Source organism: Hylobates moloch, unplaced genomic scaffold (assembly GCF_009828535.3).
Source record: "Hylobates moloch isolate HMO894 unplaced genomic scaffold, HMol_V3 SCAFFOLD_5, whole genome shotgun sequence".
Classification (NCBI taxonomy): domain Eukaryota; kingdom Metazoa; phylum Chordata; class Mammalia; order Primates; family Hylobatidae; genus Hylobates; species Hylobates moloch.
The window spans coordinates 107,043,190-107,058,119 of NW_026652280.1; the positions used below are offsets into that span (position 1 = coordinate 107,043,190).

Sequence of the window (14,930 nt, forward strand, 5' to 3'; positions counted from 1 at the left end):
CTCAGAACTCATCCCTGTGTGACCTCAAGTAAGTCATGTAACTTTGTGACCTCCAGTTTCACCGTTTTTTTTTTTTTTGAGATGGAGTTTCACTCTTGTTGCCTAGGCTGAAGTGCAGTGGCGTGATCTCAGCTCACTGCAACCTCCTCCCGGGTTCAAGCAATTCTCCTGCCTCATCCTCCCAAGTAGCTGGGATTACAGGCATGGGCCACCATGCCTGACTTATTTTGTATTTTTTTTTTTTAGTAGAGATGGGGTTTCTCCATGTTGGTCAGGCTAGTCTTGAACTCCTGACCTCAGGTGATCCACCACCTCAGCCTTCCAAAGTGCTGGGATTACAGGCGTAAGCCATCACACCTGACCTTCACCATTTTTAAAACAAAGAAATTTTACAATTTTTTTTTCTTGCCATATAATGTTAGGTCTCACAGACACCAGAAAATAAATTTATTTACATTGATACATTTCAAAGCAATGTCCTTACACGGCATAGTTGGAGGATGGTGGGGGCTGCTGAGAGGATGCTTTCAAATGAGATTGACCCAGTCCTCTATCCTTCACTTCCACATGAATGCCGAGTAGCCCAGGGTCACGCTCATTGCACCCTCAAATCACTGAAGTCCAGCAGCCAAACCTAGGAGACCTGGACTGTGGGACTATCTCCCCAGTCCCAGGCTCACAAAACCTTGGTGGGGATAAAAGCTGAGAAAGTGAGGAGGTGGTTCAGGGGATCACTCTCCCCTACTCATCCCTCTCATCTAAAACTCACCTTCTACTGCACAGAAACACTGAGGATCACAAACCACCCCTGACCATGTCTTGCCCCCTTGATCTTGCCATGTTCTGTTAGCGGAATGCAACTACACTTCAATGGTGTTAGACAAACTCAGAAAATATATATATGTCAAACGACATTCCACAAGAACTGCTCACGGCCCTGTTCTTTTCATTATATGGGAAAATTGAATGAAAACAACAAAATAGTATCAAGTTTACAAAACTTCCCGAGATAGGTGGTCACACGTGTTTTCAGGAGATACATGTATAAATTATTTGGATTACTTGATACCTTGAAAAGAGCTCTTGTGGGACTAGAATGACATCAATAAGTGACAAGTATAAAAGGTAGTGCTCACTGACATTAGAAAACAAATCAACCCACACATAGAAGAAAATCTTTGAAGATAGTGATGTCAAACTTTTCTTAAGTGCAATGAAAAGCCAAAATTCTCATCTAGTTAGGTTGAAAAGAAATCAACCTAACAATGAGATGCAGCAAGAAGAATATTGAGATGGGAAAGAAAACATTTTTAAAAAATGAATTATTCATTCACTTTTTAGTGGATACAGAAAAAACTGCAGAAGACCCTGAGAATATCATGGCAGTCTAACAGTTTGATATCTTTCACTTGTGGAAAAGCCTTCAGCTGTGTTTTAACTGAAAGAGAAGGTGTGGTGACTTCATGACTACCATTAAGAAAATATGACCTGTTGGGAAACTGTTTCTGCCTTGTACACACAAGAAATGAACAACGAGGAATATGCTTAGATGTACTGGGAAAGAGATGGGTCTGTGGCATTGTCACAAAAATACACAAATACTGAGAATGACTGCTGAACAAATGGTCCCCCTCAATGGTGACTCTCAGGTAAGACCAGGGGGCCTTGTGTTTCAGCAAACCTGGGCAATTTTAATGCAGGGCTTCTAAGATTCCATGACACTCCCACCTTCTAATTTTGTTATTGCAACTGCAGGCCCTTACCTGGCACGCTGTCCACTATCTGCCTCACTCTTGTCAGAGTCTGAGCTACAGGCAGTGCCTTTGGCTCAGATATCTGGCATCTCAAACCCTGTTTTTGTGGTTAAGGACTCTAAAGCGCTGTGGGGAGTGATCAAGCTTTTCTCAGCGGTAAGATAACAATTCCAGTTATTGTCATCCATCAGTCCTGATTAAACCTATTTGATTTCACTAGTTTTCAACCCATTATGTGTTTGGGTTTCTTCTCCTTAGTCCCTGGCTCCACCTCTTCTGGCATAAATGTCAGCATGGCTGTATCTGCCAGCCTTTTGTCGAGTGAGAGGGCAGAGGTGAACATCCTAGAACTCAACCAAGAATTGCGCTCGCAGCTGGCAGAGAGCAAACAGCAGTTCTGAGACCTCAAAGAGAAATTTCTTATAACTCAAACTATTGCCTACTCCCTGGCCAACCAGCTGAAGAAGTACGTAAGTTCTATAGGTTCACTATACCAAAAATGATGAATGATTGCCCATCTTCTCCCTGAGAGACCTAATGTTCTCTTAATCAAAATTAATTTTATCCTTTCCATGCTTCTAGGAAAAGAGAAGAGGGTATTTTAACTTCATTTTTTAAAAGATGGAAAACAGAGGCACAAAGTATTCAGCACCTTTTCCATGGTTGCAATTTGTCATAGGGTGTGACTAGAGTTAAAATACCAGTTATTGATTTCTGACATAGGAACAGAACCACCTGTTTTTCTCAGCAAAAGGCTAAATCATGTTTATGAGAATTCTTTCTGTACCATATAAGATCCTGCAGACAAGTAGCATCTAATCTGTGGCTCTACATATCTGGGACTAATGAATTTCCATTCAGTTCAAGCTGTTGAGGCCTGATAGGCAAAGTTCCATTCTGAGGACCCTGGTGGAAACGTAGTGATAGCACCCAGTACCAACTCCAAGGAGCTTAAAGAGGAGTCTGCACCTAATAGAAATTGTGGTATCCATAAGTGACAGCATCAAGAGCAGGGAGTACCCTGGTGAGAGGGAAGTCTTGCTTCCTGGAGCACAGGTTGTTATTTCTCTCTCTCTCTTTTTTTTCAAGACAGAGTTTCACTCTTGTTGCCCAGGCTGGAGTGCAATGGCCCAATCTCAGCTCACCACAACCTCTGCCTCCTGGGTTCAAGTGATTCTCCTGCCTCAGCCTCCCAAGTAGCTGAGATTACAGGCATGCGCCACCACACCCAGCTAATTTTTGTATTTTTAGTAGAGATGGGGTTTCTCCATGTTGGTCAGGCTGGTCTCAGACTTCCGACCTCACGTGAACCACCCGCCTCGGCCTCTCAAAGTGCTGGGATTACAGGCGTGAGCCACCACACCTGGCCCAGGCTCTTATTTCTAAAGAGGAAAAAAGAGAGCCCTCAAGACTTTGTGGAGGTAGCAGTGTGTAAAGCAGGTACACTGGGCCAGTTTCCTGGGCTCCATCCAAGTTGCTCGTCTTCTCTGTGCCTCAGTTTCCTCATCTGTTCATGGGTATTATAATAATACCTACCTCAGTAAATTGCTACAATGAATTACACAACCTATTGCTTGTAAACCTCCTGGAACAGTTGTTGGCACAGAGTAAACACTATTAGTTCTTCATTCTACGGTTTCTAACTTAACAGGAACTTGATTAGCATTTGGGCATATTTCCTTCATGGCCTTATGGTCTTATGCCTCATATTTTATGCAATTATGTCCAGATATGATTTTTAAAATCTTGCACATATTGGTGCTTAAAATTCCCAGTTAAAAAAGAAATCAGTCCTGCGAACACAGAAAATCTGCGACAGGTCTCAGTTAATTTAGAAAGTTTATTTTGCCAAGGTTGAGGACACACCTGGGACACAGCCTCAGGAAGTCTTGACGACCTGTGCCCAAGGGGATCATGAGACATCAATTAATAAATGTAAGAAGTACATTTGTTCAGTCTGGAAAGGTGGGACAACTTGAAGCAAAGGCAGGAAGATCCAAATTATATGACTTCTGAGCACTCTAAGTGTAAGCAGAAATTAACACCAGCTGGTTGTTAAATGCTTATTTTAGTCGTTTAAAAGGAATTTGCAAGATACAATCCCAAACTAGTTTTTTACCTAGTGATTGGTCTCAGGCTGTAGACTGCTCTCTACCATCCTAGAAGCAGGGAAAACAACTCATCTTCCCTGTTGGAAGAAGCGAACTCAAACTTCATAAAGGAGTTACCTGCATTCCATTGTCATGGAAGCAGGAAAATTTGCCTTCCTGTTGAAAGCAAGTAAAGCTCCAAAAAAAAAGAAGAGTTGTACAGTAAAATAAACTTAAGATCTCGACTAAATTTGGGGAGATCAGGGATTCTCTGGAGGGGGTGCTGTCAGATCTCAGCAAATTGTCCTATTGGCTTGAGCCATAAAGTTAGCTCATGCTGGTACCAAGCACCGACAGGAGATTTGTCAAAGGTCAGGGGTATCTCCACTCAGAATCCCCCTGTGGTGGTTACCAAAATGTGAACCCAACAAATCTGAGACAGGTCTCAGTTAATTTAGAGGGTTTATTTTGCCAAGGTTGAGGATGCACCAGGACACAGCCTCAGGAGGTCCTGATGACATGTGCCCAAGGCGGTCGGGGCACAGCTTAGTTTTATACATTTAGGGAGACATGAGACATCAACCAATATATGTAAGAAGTAAATTGGTTCATTCTGGAAAGACAGGAAAACTTGAAGCAAATGCAGGAAAACTCAAAGTGGAGAGGGAGCTTCCATGGGAGGGAGCTTCCAGGTCACAGATGGGTGACACACAAATGGTTACATTATTTTGAGTATCTGATTAGCCTTTCCAAAGGAGGCAAATCAGATATACCTCTATCTCAGTGAGCAGAGGAGTGATTGAATAGAATGGGAGACAGGTTTGCCTTAAGCAGTTCCCAGCTTGAGTTTTCCTTAGTGATTTTGGAGGCCCAAGATATTTTCTTTTCACAGTCCCATAGTCCTAGAAGCCTTCCTAGCTGTACAGAAAATCACTACTTTATGCCCCAGTGCAGGAGAGGCTGCAAGGCTTGGGAAAGTGTCCCATGATTCAGAGTCAGACTTCAGGGGCTGTGAATTCTGACCCTTCCTCATTCCAGGTGAATCATCTTGTCAAGTTGCTTGATGGGCCCCTGAGCTTTTTTCCTATCTCTATGTTGGGGAGTATCAGATGCCAGGAAGTGGGGAGACTGAAGAGTAAAGATATGCAATCCCTGCCTAGAACCTGGTACTGGGGACAGTTTTGTCCTTGGGATGGACCTGGCTCTTGCCCTGTAGGCAGTGACCACAATAGCATGTCCAGCCTTCCACTGAGGCAGGTGTGTCTGTCTTTTCTCAGAGTGTGAAGAGTGCAAAGGCCTCATAAAATCTAGGCTGAGGGATGAGCTGCAGTTCAAGGGGGAGAAACTGGCAGAGAAGCTCAGGCAAGTTGAAGAGCTCAGGTGAGGGGGCCCCATTGGGGGCAGGCAGGTGGGCAGGAGTGTGAATCTCTGTGCAGCAGCTCAGCGGGGAGAAGTAAGAGCTAAGCGGAGCCAGGGGAAGGGCAGGAATTGCCATGGCAGGCGCATGTCACACAAATATTTATAAAACAGAGAACAATAATAGTAAGTTATGGGTTGCAGTTATTTCTTAGAGCCTCATTTTCTCTTTTTCTAACAAGTAATTGTTGAGGTGAAATTTGCATAACACAAAATTAACCAAAGGAAAGTGAACTACCCAGCAGCATTCAGTATACTCAAGATGCTGTGCGATCACCACTGCATTTACTCTTAGTCAGAATCAACTCCTGACTGACTTGGGCTTCTCATTTCTTCAATCAATATTGCCTTCTTGACCCTGTCATTCTTTTCTTCTTTCATATTTCCAGTTGTACCTGGCCACATTTCTGTGCACGGCTTTGTGTCCAGTCACTGAATAATGCACTATGTGTATTTTAACATGAAAATGTCCACAGGCAAAATGAGAAATTGAAGGAAAATCTTTTTGGAACTGATTTGGTTACAGAAGAAAAAGATGAATGGAATTTTGAAAAATCTTCCTGGAGCTCTCTCTCTCTATTGCAGAGGGGAAGACCTGTTTTTTTTTTTAAAATACATTTTTCTTTCTCTTTGCAACAGGCATTTCTCTTAACATGTGCTGACTTTCTGCGTGGAGGGCTCCTTTGTTTCAATATTAGAACTGATCACTCACCCCTTTCCACTATTAAATTTTCTCTACTCTCCCACCTTAGGCAATATAAAGTCTCTGTTCACTCCCAGGCCCGAGAGCTGGCCCAGTTACAGGAGAAGTTACGGGAAGGGAGAGATGCCTTTCTCTTACCGAATCAACATCTCAAGGCCTTCCTCACTCCTGATGATTCTGACAACTCCCAGGAGCAGGACCTCTGACAGCAGGCTGGCAGAGCACCTTGTCCACAAGCTCAGCCCAGGTAAGGTGACCACAGGCCCTGATGACACAAAGCCCCAGGCTTATGAGAGACTCTACACCTCCATACCTCCACAGTGACAGTTATATTGGTGGTGTTTCTTTCCATTAAACATATGTGGCCATGACATGACCAGGACTTCCTGGGTAGGAACAGAGACAAGAAATCCATGGGGTTAGGGGTCACAGTATTGCAAATATCTCCTCCTCCTTGATAGTCACGTTCTTTGGAGCAAGAGGCCATATCCATTCAGTTTTAAAGGACAGGAAGGAGGCTGTGACAGGAGGCAACTTGTTAGAGTAAAAAGAGTCCTGGATTAAGAATGAAGTTTCCCAGGCTGTATCTTCAGCAATGCCCTTTGTAACCGTGGGTGAGTGATTGATTTATCCTTTCTGGATTTCTTTGTCTAAATCTGCACAGGGGTCAAATTGTCTCTTCAGTGGTAGATACAGCATTCAAATATGGGAACACTTATGATTACATTTCAAAATAAGATGAAGCCCCTCACCGTGTGGTGTTGGAGAAGGCACTTGATGTGGGGGCATTTGGTGGTAGGAAGTGCTTCAGACTGGAGCACTCCCCATGGAGAGAATGTCCCTGAATAACACAGCAGAAGCCAACTTGGAGGGCTTATGAAGTCTCCCAATGCATGGAGAAAGGTGGAACAAGGTTGTTTGTCCTCCCCTAAGAGAAAGAAATAGATTCTAAATGTGAGAGCTGTGACACGACACCGAGCCTGTGCCTGGGAATCAGATCTGTGGCAGGATGGGGGAGACAGCTGCCAAAGTCCAGAAAGATGCTGGACAAGCCTCCAGTGACATGGGGAACAAAAGGTCTTTTCAATATTTGGCCACAGCTTGATGGTGGCCCTCCAGATCAGAAATGCATTGCCTGATGGATCAGAAAACCATACCAGGGCATTTTGTTAAAGATAAAACATGAGAGATTTCAGCACAATGCTGACCCATATATAGATGTTAATGTCTCTGTGCACATTGGGCTCGCTGTGCTTGCAATGTGTGAAGTGAGGAATATCTAAATGGACACTTCTGTATTTGTTTGCAGAGAATGATGAAGGTGATAGTGAAAATGATAAAGATAAAGAGATTCATAAAGTATGAGAATCACCTGCCCCCAGGTAACACTGAATAATCAGGAGCAGGTAGTGGGTGGATAAACCATGGAAAAGGTCTTAGAAAGAATACAAGTGAGTTGAAGGTAGCCACAGATTCCAGATGCAGGATAAAGAAAGCTGCAGAGTGCGCTGATTTCACGCACTCACCCAACAAGGAAATAGCCCTGGTCCATTGTCTTCATGGTCCTTGTAAGCATGACCCTCGATAAACCCACCAGCCCTAGGGATTTCCTGCACTCACAGAGGAGAACTGTTCTCTCCTGTAATGAAAACCAGGAGGAGGTGCAAAGCTGCTTTCTACGTGATTGTCTTCAGGTTCTTGTTGAGAAAGATAAATAGCAAAGAGGTGGGCCAGGCATGGTGGCTCACACCTGTAATCCCAGCACTTTGGGAGGCCAATGTGGGTGGATCACCTGAGGTCGGCAGTTCGAGACCAGCCTGGCCAACATGGCAAAATCTCATCTCTACTAAAAATACAAACATTAACCAGGTGTGGTGGTGGGTGCTTGTAATCCCAGCTACTTGGGAGGCTGAGGCAGGAGAATCGCTTGAATCCAGGAGGTGGAGGTTGCAGTGAGCTGAGATCATGCCACTGCACACCAGCCTGGGCAACAGAGCGAGAATGTGTCTCAAAAAAATAGTAAAGAGGTAACAAACAGAGGAATTATTTAGGAAGTTTCTAGAAAATGTAAACATCAAGAGAAGTACCTAGAACAAAATTGTACATCTCACAATATTAAAAAAAAAAAAAGACCTAGAAGGCACACCATTTCTAGAGCCTACAGTGGCTCAAGAGCCTGTATTCCTTTGGCCACAGTATTTAAATTCAACCCAGCTTTGGCACATGATGTAGCAGCTTTTATGGTTCTCCGTGCATGCTGAGTGTCACGTCGGTACACAGAGATAGCTGAGCCTCTGTCCTCCTCAGCTCCTGTCTTCCCAGTGCAATGAACACCAACTGCTCTCTTCCTCTTTGGCTCCCATGGCATCCACAATCTCTTGCAGAGAGAGGAGGAGTGCCTGTTCCCTCTTAGAGGGAGCCACCCCTTTGCTTTTGGGGACAATTCTCTTATGCCTCTGTCAAAACTGGCTAGGTCTCCCTGGGGTCCAATCCCTCTCTGTTTAATATTTTGTCATCTCTATCCCACCTGGCTCATCAGGGAGGTGCAGAAGGCTGAAGAAAAGAAAGTCCCTGAGGACTCACTGGAGGAATGTGCCGTCACTTGTTCAAATAGCCACAGCCCTTGTGACTCCAACCAGCCACACAGGAAAACCAAAATCACATTTGAGGCAGACAAATTTGACTCTGGGCTGGTTGTAGACAGTGAATCCTCTCATGATTAATGGGAGGATGCTCTACACATTCTCCCAGGTAGCCTCTATATTCTCTGTCCCTCATACCTCTGTCTAGGCTGAGGAAGATCAACCCTGAAAAAGAGCTCTATACAAACAAGTTGGTTTGAATCAGAAATTAGGATGGGGTCCTAAACACAGATATCAGGTGGTTTAGGGAGTTTTCCTCTCCTACTCAGCCCATATCATGCCTCTGTCTTCCTGTTCCCAGTGTCATGGACCCCAGGCAACTGGGACAAACTCATAGTCACCTTTGTCCAGGAGGTGTGCAGGAGGTATCTATCAAGGCTCCTAGCTTAGATCCGGTATCTCTTATCACCTGTCATTGTGTCATCTGTCCCTGAACAAAGTCCATGGAGTTTTTATGCCTTTTTAAGGAAATTGGCAGCCTTGCCTTTGTATTTGGAGATATTGTTCCCCGAGTTTCACTGCTCTCAGCTTCAGTCTTGATCTCGTTTAAGTCAGCTTGCTTAGCTGCACAGTCACCTTGAAACCAGGATGGAAACATTTATTCTTTACCTTGCTGATATGTTTCCACAGAGCAAGGCTGGGCCCTGAGTTCTCCACTCCATCAATGGCCAATGTTTCTTTGTAGCATCACTTTTTTTTTTTTTTTGAGACAGAGTCTCACTCTGTCACCCAGGCTGGAGTGCAGTGGCACAGTCTCGGCTTATTACAATCTCTGCCTCCTGGGTTCAAGCGATTTTCCTGCCTCAGCCTCCTGAGTAGATGGTACCACAGGTGCACACCACCACGCCTGGCTAATTTTTATATTTTTAGTACTGACAAGGTTTCACCATGTTGGCCAGGCTGGTCTCGAACTCCTGGCCTCAAGTGATCCACCCACCTTGGCCTCCCAAATTGCAGATTATTTTTTAAGACAGAGTTGTTAGAATTCATCCATCAGCCCAGTCTCATATATAGATGCCTTTAAACATTCAATGACCATGTTACCTGGTGAGATAAGTCAGTATTGCAGCAACACTCTCAGAAAGTAGCTTGACCAAGTTTTGGAGATTTTTTGGGAAAAAATTTTGTTTAACTTGCATAGACTCAGGCAGGGAATGTGGCTTATGGTCTACCCATACAGGGAGATTTTTGCCTGTGGGTCTGGAAAGCAGGCTCATCTACTTCACACAAGACTTAATCTAGAACGTTCCTGTCAGAATCCATATTCTTGAACTGAGAATATTTATGTCCTTGTGCTATGACTGGACACTTATTTGGTCATATGTGAAGTGTGATTTGCTTAATGTGACCTGCTTCTCTGAATTTATTTACAGAAAATCAAAGTAATCACGAGGAAGAGGAAGAAAAAGGGCCAGCATCTCCCAGGTAACGCTGTGTAATTGTGGGCTATTAGTTCAATAGTGACGCTTGGAGACTGCAGATCCAGGGAAAATGAGGAAATGATGAATAGAACTATTTCTTCCATTAACCCCACCACAAATTGTCCTTATTAACACTGTTGTGGGTTATTCATGGCACTTGTGTTGGTTTTAATTTTGTAGTCCTCTCAAGATAGGAACCTGCAATCAGATGAGCCAGGTGAACTAACCAAACAGAGATTTCTTGGTATTGCCTGCTCTCTCCCATGTGTTTAAATCCAGGGAGAGATTATATATGCTTTCTGCCCATTTGTTGTTAGTATGTTTGCTAGTATTTGTACAAGAAAAGAAATTGAAAAAATAAACATATTATATCAAAATATTGGGAAAAGGGGGCCCTTAATACACAAGATCTGTGTCTGCACTGCCTCAAGAGCTCTGTTCACTTGAATGCTGCATGTAAAATTCAACCCAGCTGGTGTGGAGCCAAGATGGCAGAATAGGAACAGCTCCGGTCTCCAGCTCCCAGCCCGAGCGACACAGAAGACGGGTGATTTCTGCATTTCTGTTTGAGGTACTGGTTTCATCTCACTAGGGAGTGCCAAACAGTGGGAACAGGACAGTCGGTGAAGCGCACTGTGTGCGAGCCGAAGCAGGGCAAGGCATTGCCTCACTCGGGAAGTGCAAGGGGTCAGGGAGTTCCCTTTCCTAGTCAAAGAAAGGGGTAACAGACGGCACCTGGAATATCGGGTCAGTCCCACCCTAATACTGCGCTTTTCCAATGGGCCTGGAAAATGGCACACTAGGAGATTGTGTCCCACACCTGCCTTGGAGGGTCCTATGCCCACGGAGTCTCGCTGATTGCTAGCACAGCAGTCTGAGATCAAGCTGCAAGGTGGCAGCGAGGCTGGGGGAGGGGTGCCCACCATTGCCCAGGCTTGCTTAGGTAAACAAAGCAGCCAGGAAGCTCAAAATGGGTGGAGCCCACCACAGCTCAAGGAGGCCTGCCTGCCTCTGTAGGCTCCACCTCTGGGGGCAGGGCACAGACAAACAAAAAGTCAGCAGGAACCTCCACAAACTTAAATGTCCCTGTCTGACTGACAGCTTTGAAGAGAGTAGTGGTTCTCCCAGCACACAGCTGGAGATCTGAGAACGGACAGACTGCCTCCTAAAGTGGGTCCCTCACCCCTGAGCAGCCTAACTGGGAGGCACCCCCCCAGTAGTGACAGACTGACACCTCACTCGGCCGGGTACTCCTCTGAGACAAAACTTCCAGAGGAACTATCAGACAGCTGAATTTGTGGTCTCACGAAAATCCGCTGTTCTGCAGCCACTGCTGCTGACACCCAGCCAAACAAGGTCTGGAGTGGACCTCTAGTAAACTCCAACAGACCTGCAGCTGAGGGTCCTGTCTGGTAGAAGGAAAACGAACAAACAGAAAGGACATCCACACCAAAAACCCATCTGTACATCACCATCATCAAAGACCAAAAGTAGATAAAACCACAAAGATAGGAAAAAACAGAGCAGAAAAACTGGAAACTCTAAAAAGCAGAGCACCTCTCCTCCTCCAAAGGAACACAGTTCCTCACCAGCAACAGAACAAAGCTGGATGGAGGATGACTTTGATGAGTTGAGATAAGAAGGCTTCAGACGATCAAACTACTCTGAGCTACGGGAGGAAGTTCAAAACAATAGCAAAGAAGTTAAAAACTTTGAAAAAAAATTAGAAGATTGGATAACTAGAATAACCAATGGAGAGAAGGGCTTAAAGGAGTTGATGGAGCTGAAAGCCAAGTTTCGAGAACTACGCGAAGATTGCAGAAGCCTCAGTAGCAGATGCGATCAACTGGAAGAAAGGGTATTGCTGATGGAAGATGAAATGAATGAAATGAAGAGAGAAGGGAAGTTTAGAGAAAAAAGAATAAAAAGAAATGAACAAAGCCTCCAAGAAATTTGGGACTATGTGAAAAGACCAAACCTACGTCTGATTGGTGTACCTGAAAATGACAGGGAGAATGGAACCAAGTTGGAAAACACTCTGCAAGATATTATCCAGGAGAACTTCCCCAATCTAGCAAGGCAGGCCAACATTCAGATTCAGGAAATACAGAGAACGCCACAAAGATACTCCTCGAGAAGAGCAACTCCAAGACACATAACTGTCAGATTCACCAAAGTTGAAATGAAGGAAAAAATGTTAAGGGCGGCCAGAGAGAAAGGTCGGGTTACCCACAAAGGGAAGCCCATCAGACTAACAGCTGATCTCTCGGCAGAAACTCTACAAGCCAGAAGAGAGTGGGGGCCAATATTCAACATTCTTAAAGAAAAGAATTTTCAACCCAGAATTTCCTATCCAGCCAAACTAAGCTTCATAAGTGAAGGAGAAATAAAATCCTTTACAGACAAGCAAATGTTGAGTGATCTTGTCACCACCAGGCCTGCCCTAAAAGAGCTCCTGAAGGAAGCACTAAACATGGAAAGGAACAACCAGTACCAGCCACTGCAAAAACATGCCAAATTGTAAAGACTATCGAGGCTAGGAAGAAACTGCATCAACTAACGAGCAAAATAACCAACTACCATCATAATGACAGGATCAGATTCACACATAACAATATTAACGTTAAATGTAAATGGGCTAAATGCTCCAATTAAAAGACACAGACTGGCAAACTGGATAAGGAGTCAGGACCCATCAGTGTGCTGTATTCAGGAAACCCATCTCACGTGCAGAGACACACATAGACTCAAAATAAAGGGATGGAGGAAGATCTATCAAGCAAATAGAAAACAAAAAAAGGCAGGGGTTGCAATCCTAGTCTCTGATAAAATAGACGTTAAACCAACAAAGATCAAAAGAGACAAAGAAGGCCATTACATAATGGTAAAGGGATCAATTCAACAAGAAGAGCTAACTATCCTAAATATATATGCACCCAACACAGGAGCACCCAGATTCATAAAGCAAGTCCTGAGTGACCTACAAAGGGACTTAAACTCCCACACAATAATAATGGGAGATTTTAACACCCCACTGTCAACGTTAGACAGATCAACGAGACAGAAAGTTAACAAGGATATCCAGGAATTGAACTCAGCTCTGCACCAAGTGGACCTAATAGACATCTACAGAACTCTCCACCCCAAATCAACAGAATATACATTTTTCTCAGCACCACACCATACCTATTCCAAAATTGACCACATAGTTGGAAGTAAAGCTCTCCTCAGCAAATGTAAAAGAACAGAAATTATAACAAACTGTCTCTCAGACCACAGTGCAATCAAACTAGAACTCAGGATTAAGAAACTCACTCAAAACCACTCAACTACATGGAAACTGAACAACCTGCTCCTGAATGACTATTGGGTACATAATGAAATGAAGGCAGAAATAAAGATGTTCTTTGAAACCAACGAGAACAAAGACACAACATACCAGAATCTCTGGGACACGTTCAAAGCAGTGTGTAGAGGGAAATTTATAGCACTAAATGCCCACAAGAGAAAGCAGGAAAGATCCAAAATTGACACCCTAACATCACAATTAAAAGAACTAGAAAAGCAAGAGCAAACACATTCAAAAGCTAGCAGAAGGCTAGAAATAACTAAAATCAGAGCAGAACTGAAGGAATTAGAGACACAAAAAACCCTTCAAAAAATTAATGAATCCAGGAGCTGCTTTTTTGAAAAGATCAACAAAATTGATAGACCGCTAGCAAGACTAATAAAGAACAAAAGAGAGAAGAATCAAATAGATGCAATAAAAAATGATAAAGGGGATATCACCACCAATCTCACAGAAATACAATCTACCATCAGAGAATACTACAAACACCTCTATGCAAATAAACTAGAAAATCTAGAAGAAATGGATAAATTCCTCGACAATTACACCATCCCAAGGCTAAATCAGGAAGAAGTTGAATCTCTGAATAGACCAATAACAGGTTCTGAAATTGTGGCAATAATCAATAGCTTACCAACCAAAAAGAGTCCAGGACCTGATGGATTCACAGCTGAATTCTACCAGAGGTACAAGGAGGAACTGGTACCATTCCTTCTGAAACTATTCCAATCGATAGAAAAAGAGGGAATCCTCCCTAACACATTTTATGAGGCCAGCATCATCCTGATACCAAAGCCTGGCAGAGACATAACCAAAAAAGAGAATTTCAGACCAATATCCTTGATGAACATTGATGCAAAAATCCTCAATAAAATACTGGCAAACGGAATCCAGCAGCACATCAAAAAGCTTATCCACCATGATCAAGTGGGCTTCATTCCTGGGATGCAAGGCTGGTTCAACATATGCAAATCAATAAATGTAATCCAGCATATAAACAGAACCAAAGACAAAAACCACATGATTATCTCAATAGATGCAGAAAAGGCCCGTGACAAAATTCAGCAACGCTTCATGCTAAAAACTCTCAATAAATTAGGTATTGATGGGACATATATCAAAATAATAAGAGCTATCTATGACAAACCCACAGCCAATATCATACTGAATGGGCAAAAACTGGAAGCATTCCCTTTGAAAACTGGCACAAGACAGGGATGCCCTCTCTCACCACTCCTATTCAACATAGTGTTGGAAGTTCTGGCCAGGGCAATCAGGCAAGAGAAGGAAATAAAGGGTATTCAATTAGGAAAAGAGGAAGTCAAATTGTCCCTGTTTGCAGATGACATGATTGTATATCTAGAAAACCCCATCGTCTCAGCCCAAAATCTCCTTAAGCTGATTAGCAACTTCAGCAAAGTCTCAAGATACAAAATCAACGTACAAAAATCACAAGCATTCTTGTACACCAATCACAGACAAACAGAGAGCCAAATAATGAGTGAACTCCCATTCACAATTGCTTCAAAGAGAATAAAATACCTAGGAATCCAAC

At 43.5% G+C, this 14,930-nt stretch overlaps 1 protein-coding gene and 1 pseudogene across 1 annotated transcript in view; both read left to right on the forward strand.

Annotated features, from left to right (window-relative positions):
* The first annotated feature begins 1,798 nt into the window (after positions 1 to 1,798).
* The window catches only part of LOC116468019 (putative neuroblastoma breakpoint family member 7), a 901,770-nt gene continuing 888,638 nt past the window's right edge, over positions 1,799 to 14,930 (forward strand). Inside the window, exon 1 of the mRNA XM_058439394.1 lies at positions 1,799 to 2,220. The gene's annotated coding sequence lies outside the window, so the exon portion shown is untranslated. The remainder of the gene's footprint in view (positions 2,221 to 14,930) is intronic.
* LOC116468007 (neuroblastoma breakpoint family member 3-like) overlaps positions 2,021 to 14,930 on the forward strand; it is a 29,230-nt pseudogene continuing 16,320 nt past the window's right edge.